Genomic DNA, 17,034 nt, shown 5'->3' with positions numbered 1-17,034 from the left:
GAAAATATATCAGTTGTGGTAACTGATGTTACCTCAAGGAAAATGTCTTAAACATATAGTGGTACTTTATAACCAAAGAAATGCATTCTTTAAAGAATGGATGAATATTCTTTTTACAGTATTGACTATAAATTAAGTTATCCAGGATAGTGATATTTCAACGGGGGGGGGAAGGAAAAGTACCACAGAAAAAACTGTGAGAAACAGATACCAATAAGATGCTCGTATCTAATTCACTCAGGTCTCAAGAACAATATCTTCTGAAAATACACCTTGAAGGAAAATATCACATGCTTCACCGTTTGAATTTCAGCATTAAAAAAATACCAATTCCTTGCTAAAAATTGAAACGAAAATCAGGAAAACCATGAAGACCTGTTGCTAGCCAAAATTATTCATGAGTAACAAAGAAAGCAGCATTCTGCGGGAAAACTGGATTGTAGGCTATAAAGATACAACCTGGAACAGGAACAAAGCTTAGACACAGAATTCTTTGAGGCAGAACTGAACGAGAAGTCCTTTTGTTCTCTTTTTTTTGCTGTCTAGTATACTGATGTGCTTCTAAATGTTAAAAAATTCTAAGAACAACATATGAGCAATTGTCTGTTCATATGCATTAATGAATTTGTAGAGGTCCTGTAGTTATCTTCAGCTGATCTGAAGGACGCTCGTGTTTCCAGATGAAATCACATTCTTAAGGATACGGCTGAATACTCTAACTATTGAAACTACTGAATGACATCCAACATTACGGAAGCATCAGCAAAATGGTACGCTGACCAGTGTCACCTCCTTCCTTAGTTTACACAAGATTTTGTCCTTACCCAAGGGGATCAATAGACACAAAAGAAAAGCAGCAGATGGGAAAACCTCCACCGGCCCCGTTAGAGAAACTGACTGGTTTGGTCAGTCCCAAGGCAACAGAAGGGAAACTAACACAAACATAAATTAAATCTAAATCTAAATCTAAAGTCTTCTCTGTCAGAGGTATGCTATAAATTTAGTCAAAGCAGCCTTGGGGAAATCAACTTTTTGTCCGTCAGTGCTGGACAGTTTGGGAACTCCATTTGATCATCATACGGTTAGAGAAGCTAAAATCATCATCTGCCCTTAAACTGCCAGGGAAGCGGAGTTAATCATCCACTTACTGCTACCAAGGGGCCAGGCCTTCACTAGCACTTACTCAAGCAGTGCATTTTAAAAAAAATAAGACGTTAGCTCCATGGAAGGCACTGCAGAAAGAACCAGCTTCAGGACTGACTTTGCAGATCTTTGCATAGGATGAAAAGAAAAATAATAATAAAATCTAACCAAATAGGAAGACAAGCTTTTGAAGAAACAGCATGCTGGTTTTGATTTACAGATCCTTACTTTGGAGACTTGTTATATGAGTAGCTTTTCTTTATTATCTTCAAAGAAGGACAAATTGTGTTTTCTCACATAAGCCTTCCATAGCAATAATATACCGAAAAAGTCAGTTTCCAGGAGAGTCCTTCTTGTTTCTTTTATACTTTTACACTTCTAGTTGCCCACTTAGGACTTAAAAATGAAACATAACTAGTCCTGCTAAGTTGGATGGATATATTTTGTACGGAATAAGTACCACGAGCAAAGAAAATGAGGAACTAGCAAAAAGATAAGGTGCTCATCTCTCATCAAAGGCCATACCTTTTCTACAGCAGAAAAACAGTAGGTATTTTTGCAAGGTTTCTCTTATCCATGTGTGGATACACGGAAGAAAGGCAGAAGAAGAAAAGTTAGGTAGGAAAAGTTATGTATAGATGATATTTTACCGATACAGTTTTTATTATTACAATAATACGACAGCTGTGCCAGGAAGCGAACAGACAAAATGGAGAAGACTTGGTAGCGATTACCAAAACAATCATAACAATCATACTCCACATATTTCAAATAGACTGTTTAGATACCGCAAGTATTTTTATTCTCCGTACCTGTCTGGCACAACAACACACGACAAGCCAGTGCTCAGATGTCCAGGAACCACAGATTTTCATACTGTGAAGGCAAAAATTGTCTTAGAGACATTTGGGGAATGGTGTTTGTGTTATGCTACATTACCTACGTTTTGAAGCAAGGTTTATTTTCGGAGTATGAGTGCTGACCAAAACATAATCATTGGCAGGTACCTCAACTCCATACCAGTCTTAAAAAGGTTTAGCAAGTAGCTTTAGTCTTATAAATCCTTTACTGTATTTGTTTTTGTACTTTCTTCTTTTAAAAAACAGATGGTTTCCAAGTCGGCTAAACAATTTCCAGCCACCTGCTGCCAGAATTCCTGCTGGATCAACTCCTTGCCAATCTCGATCCCCCAGAGCAGCCGTGCCTGCGCAGTGGGTCTGAGTGTGGCAGGAGACATCTCCCAAGGGGAATCCGCTCCCCCACCACCATCCCGAAAACTGCACATAATCCCAGCAGAGCTGACCATCCTGATCCTTTTGAATGCCACCTGTTGTCCTTTTTTTTTTTCTTTTCTTTCTTTCCTAAAAGATCTAAAAATCTCTCATAAAATTTTCAAGGTTTCAGAACTTAACTGGTAAAAATACAAATTTAACCTTTCTTCCCTCACATTCATTGCCATCGCCTCTTTCAAGATTTAAGCTGTGCTGCTGTTACTGATCAAACCGTATTACAAACATGCTTTGTTTCCTTTCTGAAAAAGTATAAATGCGGTTCCCTTTCCAGTTCTCCACCCAGGCTCTCACAATAAGTGTATTTCACATCTACTTTAAAATAGGCAAAGCTACTGAAGTCAAAATCTTTTTCCCAGCCTCTTTATGTTTGAGAAACATTTGATAAGCATCATATGCCTGTGAAAGGCCCAAGCAAGAACACTGATTTTTGAACTCAACTTGCAGTGTGGTAAGAAAGAAATTCCAGGACCTTTTGACAATTCTCTATTCTCACTCTCTCTTATGCAAAATAAGGACAGAGGAAAATTTTAGAGTGCATTTGGGAAGATAAGTCTCAGCTACATTAATTCAAAGTTTGTCCAATTTTAATTACAATATTTGAAATGAGATAACACAGTACCATAGAGAGAAACTCTAGCAATGTGCCAAATGTTTTTATAATTCACCACAATATCCTTACATCCCGCTGTTCCGCTTACAGTAATTTTCTGTTTGCCAGGCAGTAATACCACCCTAATCACCCACTACATTTAAATTTTTCCCATAAGAATTATATATTTGATATTATTAGCACTCCTGTGAAGAACTGTAATAATAGTTCCATTTCTTTAATTTAATTTTCTAGCTCGGAAAAGGTATTTGAATGGGTAAAATTTTGCAATAACTTCAGAGAATTGGAAGTTTAGAATTAAAGCCTCTACCATGTCAAAAATGTAAAGCCTTGGATGAGAATTATTTGCTCAGTCAATGGTGGGCCCCCATTTCTGTAGGTCCTGCTTAGCAGAGCACAAGCTGACTTCTTGTAAATCCCTTTGAGTGAGGGAGCTATTTGGAGCCTCCAGCAGCCCGGCATATGCTCAGGATCATATACACAACCATGAGGCAAAGGGCAAGAGACATGTGAAAATACAGCAGGTGAAAAACCTGTTCTCTTTTGGGTTCCAAACAGCTCAGAGGAGAAGGAGGGAAGAGGAGGAGGATCCTCGGAGTGGAGGATCAGTGTAGCGGAGGTGAGGAACACCCCGATGGCTCGTCAGGGAAGGTCAGCAGTTGGGGTTCCCCAACGAGCCATCTCATCTACCCGCCTTGAGACCGTTTTTGTCAGAATATGCAACCACCTCTTGAAGCTGTGATCTAAACTATTCCAACACAGAGAAATGCTGATACGTTTTTCCACAGAAATTACTTTGACCTTTATGTTTTGTTAACAGTCCTCGTAGATTAGTTTGAGCACTTTACAGCAGGATTTGTACTCCAAGAAGTTCTATTAATATTTTCTTAACTGGAAAATGTATTCAGTCTATGTAACTACGTAACTCTACCAATTCCCACCACCACTTGAAGATTCAGCAGTTTTCTACACATTTCTTCACTCGTAAAGCTGGGACTATTTGTGCAGATGAGGACTCCCTCCCCACTCTCAATTGCGCTTCACTACTTGAGGAGATACTCCTGACAAAACTTTGTTCTGGTTTCCACGATACTACAGTTTTCTAGAATCGTTTGTCATTTCAAGCCTGAGAAATGCCTTTCAAATTCATAGAGCCTTGAGGAATGCTGGATCCTATCTCTTCCCTATGCTACCACAATGAGGCAGGCTCTTCTAAGTTCTGTTTAACTTGCAAAAGTTTCACATCTAAGCATTTTGCTGATCGTGACAGAATTTTAAGGTTTTAAACATTGTATTTTTAAATGACTGTGCATACAAATAAAGTAAAAGAACAGAGATTCGTACCGTTCTTGTGGAAAAGTCATATGTTTGACAAATTTAATGAGATATAAATCTGAAAAATAAATATAAACCTACGATATTTTTGTGTTTCTAATGGTGTGGCTCTAGTATTACCCAGTTCACATGACAGTATTTTTAAGTACTGCAGCACAAAAACATGTTTTATTGCTTTACCACTTACACTTCAGGCTGCTGAATTCGCTCCCACCAAGCTGCTCTTTGGTCTGCTTTATCAGTTTGAATCACTGCTTGCAAGTATCTTGTGATATATGATGCACTGCACATTGTTTCTGAAATACAATAGATCTGTTATGTTACCTGCAAGATTTTCCCTTTTTCTTAGTACTGCAGTTTGCTTTAGATTTCTAAAATTACTGTCTCAACGCTGGAAACAGTAAGTACTGATCTTAATTCCTAAACTTGCAGTGTTTCTCTAAACCTTGTAAGAATCAATGTAAAGACTCAATTTAAAAGGATGTTGTATTAATTCCTAACGCTCACTAAGATCATTACACTACTGATACATAGAGTAACGAAAAGCCTAGGCTGTTATTTCTTCTATTTTTTTTTCTTTATTAATTATCCTTATTTATCACACAGATTTTTACGTAGTCTAAAGTACAGCTGGGAGAGACACTTCCTATTTATTTCTAGTTCAGCTTTTCTTATGTGGTAGTAGAAGACCCGCTTAACTACAGGCACTGGATTCGCTCCCCAATTATCAAAGGCCATTAGTTCAGTTGCATCATTTTATTGAAAAGGCTCCGTTCACTTTCTATGTGCTGCAAACCCCAGCTGGCCCCAGTTCTTTAAAATAAAGGTTGTTTGCCTGAAGTATATTTCTCCATTTATTATTACTCAGGGTGTGCGAGAACAGTTTAAATATTGACTTTCGATAACAGGAACCACTAGCCACATTAAAATACACTTGACAAGTAGTTCAAAGAGTCATTTTACTTGAAAAGGAATATTGGAAATGGGTTTCTGCAGAAAAACAGCAAGTGCACATTTTCAAATTATTAGTATCAACACCGCCTGAAATTCATTAGGACACACACCAAATGAGATAGCACGTTCAGCTTGACCAAAGACCTTATTGCATCTGCTCATATATTTTAAATACTTGAGCAACCTCATGTTCCACAAATACAGCTCTCTACTAGGTCTCTCTCATGAAAAAATGCAAACGTATTTCTCATTAAACTAATGAAGGCAGTACGTTAGCCCATTTGAAGGATTGCCAAAATGCCAACACCAGCACTGAAACAAAATCATTTGTCAATGGCGCGACACAAGGGCACGGCTGTTATTAGTAATGATGAATTGACAGAAAGTCCTTTAGCTATATCCACAGTCCCAGTAAAGACTGATTACAGAAACACCATATGGCCCTCTCCTTCCAGTCCTATCAGGGGTTGTATAGTTTGATTAATATTTTGGGTTTTATAAATAGAACTTTTTGGGCAAAATCAACCGAGCCTGAGAATCAAAGCCTACCTACTTCTACCTAAAATTTGAGATTGTTAATAAATAAAATTTGAGTGTTTACAAGACCAAACTTCTACAGAAACTTGGAATAAACATGGGACTTACTACTAACAGTAAATAAAAATGGGTACCATTCACACCTGGAAAATTAAACGCAAAATTCAGTTTTATTTCCTACTAGCACTTGATAACACAGCCCTAATCATTTTTTTGTACATTGGATGAAATTTCAACTCTGACGGATTCTGAAGTTTTCTATTCACCACTTACACAATAAATAATCCCTACGGCAGAAGATTTACGAAAGGAATGCAGAAATACATTTTTACTTTTCCCTTTTCTATGACAGCAGATAAAATTCTGAAAGAGGAAGAGTTACCTAAATAGGATTTTTCAACTACAGTAATTACGTACTCAAGCACATAACTTGGGCCCCAAATAAAGAATACAAACTACATTTACAAGGAAGATGAAAAATCATAACTAAAATGTCTGTCTATGGTGCATATGTTTATTACCTAATATACGTATCTTGCAGTAAGTCAAAATATTGAGTTATCACTTTGAAAGTTTACTGCAAAAAAACACCCTGGACTGAATGATACCAAGTATATTTCCCCTTCAATATACTTTGCCCAGACGTAAAAGAAATCACATAAAAGAAATTGAATATAGTTTAAAAGGAACCTATTTTGAGAACTAATTTAATAACAAATTGCCGTGTCACAGTAGAATTTCTGTTACTGAAATAACATGGCATGGCAGTATATAAGATTCTAGCTTTGTACAAATACTTAGTACCATGAAGAGAAACAAAATCATTATCTTAAATCATTTAAATGCCAATTAAATTCTAACTTTAAAACTCCCCTTCCTTAAGTGTTGAAAATACACCAGAGACGGGTAGACACGCTGGCCGGAAGGGAAATTCAAGTTACTAATGGAAATACACTGATTAATACGTATCTTCACAAAACCATTCACCTGCTCTATACTAACAGTCAGTATAAACATTTCTTGTCTGGTAGAGAGCTGTCAATACCAATCTAGTTTAATAACATTCTCCTATATAGCAAGTTATTACAGGTGACTTACAGGGACAGTTTTGTTGCGATTGTCTGCCATTATAAACTGTCTTTAGACGGTTGATTCGAACTGCCTGAATCCCTCACTTCATCACATTTTTCTATATTGTTCCCTGTTTATCTTTCCTCATTTTTAGAGGAGTCAGTATAAAAGCGAGGTTTCCTTTTGTTTTTAAATTGTTTCAAAAACAAGGGACGTTGATATCACCTTGTTTGATGGGATTTTCTGCAACTTACATTTGTAAGAACTTGCAGAAATACAAACAACTATGTCACACAGAAAATGACAAAGGTGGGAACAAACTAGAAAAAATAAATACTTGTCAGCCACGTTTACAAGTCCTACCGTCTTCCTGAAAATTTGCATTAACACCTTGTCAGAAATGTAACATTGAAAGATCGTTAAAAAATGCTGTCTTCCCTGCAGAAAACACTTTGTCTTCTTGCATCATTTATAGATATCAAATGCAGTTATTAGAGAATAGCAAGTCAAAGAGGGGGAATTTCATTTACTTATAAATTTTATTACTATTATTTTTCGACTTTTTTTCCCCCCTCAGGTTATTGATTTATGATTCAGTGTAACCCTATAAAAATTTCTACAATTACATGTTGAGGAATTATCCCTGGACAGAACTGTGGATACGGAATCTAGTTCAAATATGTAACCCAAACAACGTGATTGAATTAAATAGTATGAGATACCTTGATACAGCCAGCAGTTTTGTGAGCTATGCTTGGGCCAAGGAATTCCCAGGAATCAGGAATTTCCAATTAGTTGGTGCGATTTCAGTTCACAGATAGAAACCTGTCGATGGCCCTGAAGATGATGATGCAAACCCTGATTGCACGAGGGGTACCAGTGAAGTCAGTGACTGGTTTTGCATGAGTAAGGGAGCAGGATTTAACCTCTTTAGCGACATTTTTGAAGTGGGACGGGAGAACCCCCCCAAGCAATTCCTCTGTAGATCAGTACATCAACGACTGCTTCTCTGGGGGCATTTGGGCCATTTGAGTAGTGACAGAGGTAGGCTGTAGCACTCCAGTGTTTGAGTACAGAAGCAACTACCATAAGGGAGACCCTGCATTGCACGTTGTTTTGCAGAGTGATGGGTAAGAGCTACAGAGCCGCACGATGATGTCCAGAAAACGGGTCATTACAAACCACGCAAACAAACCACACAAACAGAAAAACCCCACCGCAACCAGCCCTGCATGTTCATGCCATCAATAAAAGGGAGCATTCAGAGGTTTATCATTTCAGAGGAGATACATCGCTGAACTGCTGTGAATCTCTTATGTCTCCAATATCCAGCAGAGTAAGTTTCAAAGCCAATTTCACCACCACAACACTTAGTCTACTTTTTTTCACATACAGTATTTAAAGAAAAAATAGCGTTGCTTCTTAAGGAGAAATAATTTTGATAGAAACCCTGTACTTGAACATTTGTGAATATCCTCTCTTGGCCACAGCGTCTGAAAGCAAAAGTGGGGACAAGGAAAAGTCCAGCAGATATGCAACCTATAGGCCAGAGTTTACCCCCTGAAAGGTTTACTGAAAATCAGAGATGGCTTCACATAGGGGTTTTGGGAAATACTATCCGATACTCATTTGCCTCCCATGGTACATTTAAAGTGACCACTTGTCTTTCCTTATGTTGACTTCCTCTCCCCAACCCTCTTTTTTCCTTTTTTTTTTTCCTCCCCTAAGTGGGAAATCTGTATTTCATTTGTCAAGTCCATAAAGCACTCTAGTCACAGGGCCCAGATAAACAGAGAGATGAGAAGAGGATATCAATAATTACTTCCACACCAGCAAAAATTTGCAGCTCCTGAAAAAAAAAGAATAAGAAATAGAGCCTCACCCTTAAATTAACAGAAGTTCCATAAGCCACATACTAGGCATTTATTCATGCATATTAGAAGTCTTTGGTACTCACGACAATTCAACCTTCCCATCTGATAACCATTTTGCCTGAGGGTGACGTTATTAGATGCAATACACACACATATATATATATATTTAGATTATTTATGTTACAAAGAATGGTAGAGCCTATTCAGACCCATGCCCTTCACCATCCAAATGTCTCTACAAATGGCAACTAGATGGAACAAATGAGAGCGTACAGCATATATTGTTAGCATTTGATAGATGTACACCGGGCTTAAGTGAAATGGATTTGTGGTCTCAGGAAATTTCCAGCTGGCAGGTATCCAAGCTGTAAAAAGCCAGGACCACAACAAGCACTAAGCAGCATTCTCAGCGAGAGGGGAAAGGCTAAAGAGCGTGCAGTCCCTCCAGGCTATGGCAGATATGTGCTCGCTGCCAGCACAGTCAAGACAGCGCGCTCATTACTGCTCAATACGCAGTTTAATTATTTAAATAAAACCATGAGCTTTTATTCCTTTGGTGCCAAACTTTACTTGCACTTTTGTTTTCAGTGTTACACGTACTTCCCGTAAAGCCCGCTGGATATTCAGAATACTCCACCAAAGCAGCCCTGCCAAGAGCTGGTTTCTAAACCATGTCTGAAAGAGTCTGAAACCTCCCCAGGAGCTCAGTGTTCAGGTACAGTGAACTCCTAAGGGAAGGGAAGTGGTGATAAGAGAGAAGATCTAACCCGGGGTTCAAAATTAGAGCTGGAACAGTTTAATACACAATATTAAGAAATCACTACAACCCGAAGTTCCAGGAGCAGGAGGCTGATTCCACTACAAGCAGAATGATAAAAAAGGCAAAAACCGGCAAATTAAATGCCTGACCGCTGTGCATGAGGTGACCTTACGCACCTGTAGTTGTTGTAGCTATTGTACAAGGAACTTCAGAAATACAGAAGAGAGACGGGTATTTTGGCAAGTAAAACATAAAGGTTTGCAGCTTGATGCAGAACAGGTACTAATATTAACTGAATTACAGGTGTAAAACCAGCATTGCAGCTACCTCTCAGAATTAGCAGTTAAGGTGCGTTTATTCTTATACTTGATACCTATTTTTAATATTAAAAAAAATAAAAATTACTCATAATAGTCCTAGTCCTTTCCGTGACCAAAAGGCCATTTGGTCCCAAGGATTGTTTTCTAGTGGTAATAATATTTTTGTTGTTTAATTAACATTTCATTAGTAAAGCACACAAATAATTCTCATTTGCACACACAACTGTCTTGAACAACATAAAATCTTAGAGATAGACTGAAAATAAAACGCAACTGATACATTAGTTTCTCACTAAATATACTTTGCCAGGCTTGTTCTCGACAATCTTCCTGTGGTGCTGGAAAGAAGGGAAGTTTCTACCGGTCTAGTGATAGGGTATCTACAGTGTAACAGCAAAGAGAAAGAAAGAAAGAAAAAAAAAAAAAAAGTATTAAAAAGGCCAACATACTCCCATATCAGGCTGATTATAATGTAGCACATCAGCTGGATTGTAATGTCTTCCACCAAATATTCTGTCATCCACATGGAAAACATATCAGTCTGAAAGTATACTCTTTATGGGGGTAGGAATTAAATTACCCAATTACTTTAAAGCAAAAAGTAATAAAATGACCTGAAAAAATACCTGGGAATTGGAGCAAAACATAGACATCTTTAATTCTTGATTTGAATCGAGCTATGACAACTAACACCAGGAAAAGCAGAAAAAGCCCATTGCTAAATCGGGCAGACAATGGTAGATACATTTTGAGCTTTGTAAAGTTAACGTCCAAAAAAAAAAAAAAGAAAAAGAAAAAAATTAAAAACCCAACAATTTTCCGAGAAGGAAAAATAATATAATGAAGAATAATAATAATACAAGCCACGATGATCAAGCATAAAACATTCTTTTAGCAGAGGATTTGTAAGCATGCTTCTTAAGGCTCAAAACCCCAGACTAAGTTTATATGACATCATAGGTTTGGTTTTTTTTTAAAACTTTTTTTTTTTTTAAAAAACACAGCAGGAAAAAAGAAAAAAGAAAAAAGGAAAAAAAACAAAGTGATGCTTGATCTTTGGTCACTCTGTTCCAAATGGAAAGCATAATTAATCAGCAGACTGATTATTTGAACGATTTATACAAGAAAAAAAGCAAACAACCCATCAGAAGTTTAACAGGACGGTATTTTCCTCTCTTAAATTTCTTTACGACTGGTTTTAGATCTGAGCGATCCTACGCAAAAGCAATTCTTATATTTTTGCTCCTTCGCAGCTGAATTTGTAACTTGTGAACCGAGGGACAGCTACAAATACAACAAAAAATAGCTATGTTGCTATAGATGAGGGGCAAGCCATCAATGCAGGAAGGATGGGAGCGGAGGTTCCATTACAAAAGCTGATACGGAACTCAGACAGATTTCATAAGGCAGCAACGAGGGGCTGGTGTCCTTCCCAACCAATTCACGCAGCTCCTAAAAGCATCTCATCATTTGGGCACATGCTCAACTCCCTGTTTCGAAACAAGATGCTTTTCTAGGAAGGCCAGGGACAGCGACATTATCAAAGAAAAGTCTAAGAAGTAGTGACCTGGTATGGTAGTTAAAAGCTGCAGAGGGGCACGTCCGAAACCTGAAGTGCATTAAAGAAGGGGCAGAGGGGGAAGGTTTTATAAAGTGACATGCAATGGCACAATCCGGGCAACGGAGGGGTGATAACTGGCAAAGAATCAAATTTTAAAAGTATTCTTCAACCCTGACCTCTTTGAAGAAACCTGGAGGTATTTTCTAGCCTGCGCATTGCAGAGCACCTTATTTTCTCACCCCAAAACACAAGACCCTGCATTTGTTTTAAACTGTGACAAACTATCATTGAAACAGAGGCTCAAGAATAGATACATCAGCTTTTTCCACCTTGGGAAGTTGACAGACTGCCATTTCAAATGGGTTCAATTTATCCGTCAGATCATGATATATATATTTTAACATTATTTATGAAATTGTAACCTGATATTTTATCACCTCTACCAGCTGGTGAGTCTGTCACAGATTCATATCCTCTACGCTGGACTGTTGGAAGAGAAAAATGCCAGGATTTATAAAATTAGTTGTGACCTGAGCAGCCCGATTGCTGCTGCTGTATTAAAAGAGTGGAGAGCGTTGGAGTGGCAAACAGAGAAAAACAGAAAATTAAAATCTGTAAGATACAAACGCTAATAAAAAAAACCCAACAACTTTCAATGTACATTTTTGAGAGAGATTAGTATTAAAATTTCCATAGAGATAACGCTATCTGTTGACATAAATCAAAGTATAACATTCCCCTATGTTCCTGAAATGCATCTGTATCTGGATACCTCACACAGCATCCTGCAAGCGCTTTCAATGCTACTTCTCAGGACACCGTATCTACATACTACACTTGTTTTTTTTTTCGTTTTCTTTTCTTTTTTTTTTTTTTTAAATTATTTAAAACCCTCCAAGTTCTTTAAGTTTATTATATGTTAATATCTCAGTTTAAGAAGTGTGGAAATTCATTTCCTGTGCTTCATCCCCATGTGATAAAGTACCCATGTACATTTTTTAAAAAGCATTAACTCTCCAGCTGCAGGTGACTAAGTCTGAAGAATTTTGCTTTAGGTGATTCTGTGAATCTCAGAACTTCAGGCGCACGAGCCCCAGCTTCCAATAAATTAATGCTTAGGGTATATTTCAAATTTTGCTGTATGAAACCACTTATAGGTAGTCCTGAACATTACCCACGGTATTTGCTTATAGTCAGAAATTAGCTTGAAGTAATAAATCTATCATAAGGCATGTTGCTAGACGAGAGCTCCTTTATGATACCACTAAGAAAGCTTTAGAGGCAAAAGATTCTCCCGTATGTCATGACTGGGAATTTTTCATATTTGCTTCCTTCTATCATATTGCATCCCCCTAGAGCTGATTTTTTGACTAGATTAATAGCAATGTCATCCTTTGTGGAAAACGTGGTGTATCGAAGACTTTATATAGATGATCAAGGCCTGAAGACAGTTTCTAAATATCTCTTTTCATAAGAGATTAACTGCACTAGAGTTCTTTGGGTTTGGTTGGGTTTTTTTTGTTGCTGGTTTTTTTTTTGTTTTTAAAAAAGAGATTTATTACATAAAGCAACGTTACAGCTAAATAAAGAAAGAAAAAAAAAACTTGCAAGAAGTAGATTTGAAATCCTGTTTTGTAATTGGGGACTAAAGGAAACAAAAAAGGTAGCTAGATTTGAGAACACCTGTGGACCTCACTCCTCTCTGCTAACAGATCCTGTACACTACCCGAGGCACGACTCCTCTGAACGTGGCGTAAGAGGTGATGCAATACATAAATGAAAGGACATTATTCTGGAGTTTCACACATAGCCGTTGGAATGACGCTTCCTAATATTCAGCTATTTAGGGGTTTTTTCCTCTTTTTTTTTTTTTTTTTTTAAAGATAGTTATCTTTAATTTAGCTAGCTTTAAGATTCCTACCTGTAATCAAAAGAAAAGCACTCCTGTCCATGCCAGCAGGATAGGGCGGCTTCAAAGCTCCACAGCTGGCCCTGAATTTCCAGCGGCATTTCTCAAGCTCCTTTCTTTGCTGTGTACGACAATCAGTGGTACAGATGTCAATGGGTGCAATTACTGGCAATTTCTGTCTCTGTTCCAGGACGTATGTCTAAGTGGCAAGTTGCCAACATCACAGTGCAGCTGAGGATCCTCTGTTGCCACTTACGCTACCCGGCAATCCGCATGCAGTTGTAAGAGGGGGAAGCATGGATGGCACGTGACAAGAACAAGGGAAGAGGTAGGACTGTCGATGGAATACCATATTGCTGGCAGCCTCCTGACTCATCTCTTGCACTCTGAAGTTGGGTTTTTTCTTCCCAAGGAGGACAGACATTGTCTTGGATAAAGTGATTTGTTCCTAGGCATCAACAAGATCTATGCGGAAAGGAGGTAACTGCATTCAGCCACATGAAGAAGAGCATCCCACAAGGTCTAGCTGTAAGTGCACATGAAAATTGTCAATTAAGGCTGGGGAGCCTATTTACAGAAAGGCAGCAGGATGCAAAAGCGCTGACAGGGACAGTCTCGTCGCTTTTTCTGGTCTCTTTGCTGCGTAGCTGCAAAATGTTCCTGTTAAGGTGAGGCAACCCTGCCAAAGTGATATATTTATTACAAAAGAGTTCAACCATTAGAAGAATACATAGATGAGGCACCATGGTTAGTGGCAGCAAAGAAACAATGATTTCTATTTATCTACTAGTTTTTAAGACATAATGAAAACACGCTAAATTCAATGAGATTTTTCTGCCAGGTACTGGACACAAACCTGCAATCCTGATTCAAGGCCAGGATGGATTTGGGGCAGACAGGAATAGCACTGAAAATCATTGCACTGGATCTCATTTGAAGTGAAAGTGAAGTCAGAGCTAAGAGCAGGTGGGGCACAACGACCCCAATATCCAGTCACCAGGGCAAAACCGCTGTGAGATGTAGAATGCAGCTTTTTGAAATACTTAATGATAAATCCACCCCTGGGCACATTAAAAGCGGTGAGAGTTTTTACCAATTGCTTCTACGGGAACCGCTAGGTTAATACAGATCATCTTGAATAATTCTTTCCCTGCTGGATTAAAGGAACATTTATCTCAAGAACTGAAATCAGTTTGAAGAAGAGACTTTCAAAGGAGCACATAGCTGGAATTCAGAAAGCAATTCTCTACTTCTATGTACAATAATTTAAAAGGAAATGTAAAAATTTTTATGAAGAAGCTTTCTTTGGTTTGTGCCTTCATTTTATCTGTCTCTCCAGTGAATGAATCCTCACGCTACTTCTTTTCGTCAGACGGTTTTGAAGATTTTGATTATGACATACTGTGATTTGACAAATATAAGAGCTTTATTCCACACTGGAAATGAAACAAACTGACAGTTTATTTACACTCTTAAGAGCTTCATTTAAAAAAAAATTGTACTAAATCATTTTACCTATCCTTAGTTTCTAACCTGAGACAAAACCAGAACTGTTGGAACACAATAAGAAAACTTCTTCTCATATTAAGCAAACATACCAAATAAATTAATATTTTAAAAACTGAGCAAACCCTCACATGGGCTTATTACTGCTTTTGCTGAAGTGTTTGATCAGCTATAGAATTCCAAGGCTCATTAGAAAAAGTTTTAATAAGTCTTTATTTAGAAAAAGTAATTGACATTTCGATGATTTTTTTTTTGCATTTTCACTCCCTATTCCTAGCCAAGGGAGACAAAAATTATTTTCCAGACATAAGATAATGACAAGGTGGGAAAAAGTGAGACTAAAATTTCAAATTAGTCTCCGAAATGAGTCCTTTTTAGTGTTCATATTTTGTTCCTGTATAAGTAATTAAGGTTTCAGCTGCACTCAGGTTTTTTTCCCCCCCAGGTATGCCATTATAAATTCTGTACCTAATTAATAAGTGCTTTAAAAAGCTGAATTAATTAATATCAGAACCTTACACTGAAGAACCAGGGAAAGGATATGTGTACCAACACACCACATAAATCAGCTCTAGATGTTCTCAGGCATAGGATTCATAGCTGTGGATGTGGAAAGAAATAGTAAACTTTGCCAAAACTTTGTTTTTAACTTAAGTGTGAACCTCGGTGATTGACTGCAGGTGTGTCGCACATTCTGATTTACTGGGCTGATCCCATAACAACATGTCACAACAAAAACAAAGAATTGTTGCCGTGATTAATTGAGCATGCTGCAGGTGACAGGTAGATCTGTTGCTATACAACCAGGCGCAGTATGGCCTCAAACATCCCACCAGCCTACATATATCTACTTCAAGACAGCTTAAAAAGAAAAGAGAGAGAGAGAGAGAGAATATCAGAATATTCAGCAGAAAATGTTGGTGACTCATTTACATGGAAGCAGAGAGGGAATAGTGAGAGCTTTGAGGCGGGGACAGCCGTAACAAGTATGGAGAGATGAAAGCATAAGGGGAGGGGTGGAAGAGAGCACTAGACTATAAAACACCTCGCGTACATTGGAAGAGAGGAAAAAAATAAATATCTTCATTTGGTGTTTGGCTGTCAGTGAAATCATAAAAACTCAGAGAGCTATATAATCAGTAATAAGATGGTCCATCTTTTTTTTTATGGCTTTGCTGACAGGTATAGCAGATTCAAATCTTTCCTCACAACAAACGGGGAAGAGTTTTACAGCCATGCTCTCCTTTCTTCCCTTTCTCCAGTTAGTGCTGCCACCATCATTAAATGGCATTTTTTTGTTTTTCTTGGATGGGAAAATAACATAAAATAAACATAAAAAACCCCCATACCTACATGCCTATCCCTCCCCAGTCATTTAGAAATCTGTCAAAAATTATGAAGTAACACACGTGTCCGGATGCCAAAGTCTTCCACACATTTGTAGAAGGCTGAAGTTGTTTTTTCCACACACCCACCACCCCTCCCCCCTTTCAAGAACAGGGCGATCAACCATATTCTGGACTAAGTTAATCAAGTATCTGACTTCAATCCGTCCTTGAGGATTTTCTGCTTTATTATGATGCTAATAAGAGAATTATTCTTCACTTCCAAGGAGGACTGGACCATGTGGTGTGCAGTTGATGACAAGAACCATCATACTTGTATGTAACATCAGGACATGGGTTTTAATCAGTGTCTACATTAAGCAGGACGGGGCAAATGAGTGCTTTTAGAGATGATGACGGAAGGAAATCCGATATTGTCTAACAAGAAGAGGGGGTGTTTACTAGTAAAACTTCTTGCCCGCTGCTAAATGCACATTCACTAAAACACGTAGCTAGAAAACCTCTAAGTGTTTTGTAAACGAGGGGTTTAGATTTGAGTCTGTTTCTCAGGCTGTATCCCATGGCCACACATGGTCAGTAGAACAGAGGCAGGCTGTGAGACAGCAAAGCACCTGTTTTTTAATAGGCACATTACAACATATGCTGACAAAACATACAAAAGTACAGTTTAGCCTGAATTCTTTTGAGTTACTGGTGAAATCAATATGTAAAAGAGGTTGTGTAATCTTTGTAAATACAAAAAAAACCCAAACAATTGAGGAACACTACAAAATAACATTGACAGAATTTTCTTTTTTACAAATCAAAATGGCAGAC

Source organism: Rissa tridactyla, chromosome 5, assembly GCF_028500815.1.
Source record: "Rissa tridactyla isolate bRisTri1 chromosome 5, bRisTri1.patW.cur.20221130, whole genome shotgun sequence".
Taxonomy (NCBI): Eukaryota; Metazoa; Chordata; class Aves; order Charadriiformes; family Laridae; genus Rissa; species Rissa tridactyla.
The sequence above is the reverse complement of the archived record's forward strand: the minus strand, read 5'-3'. Positions refer to the sequence as shown.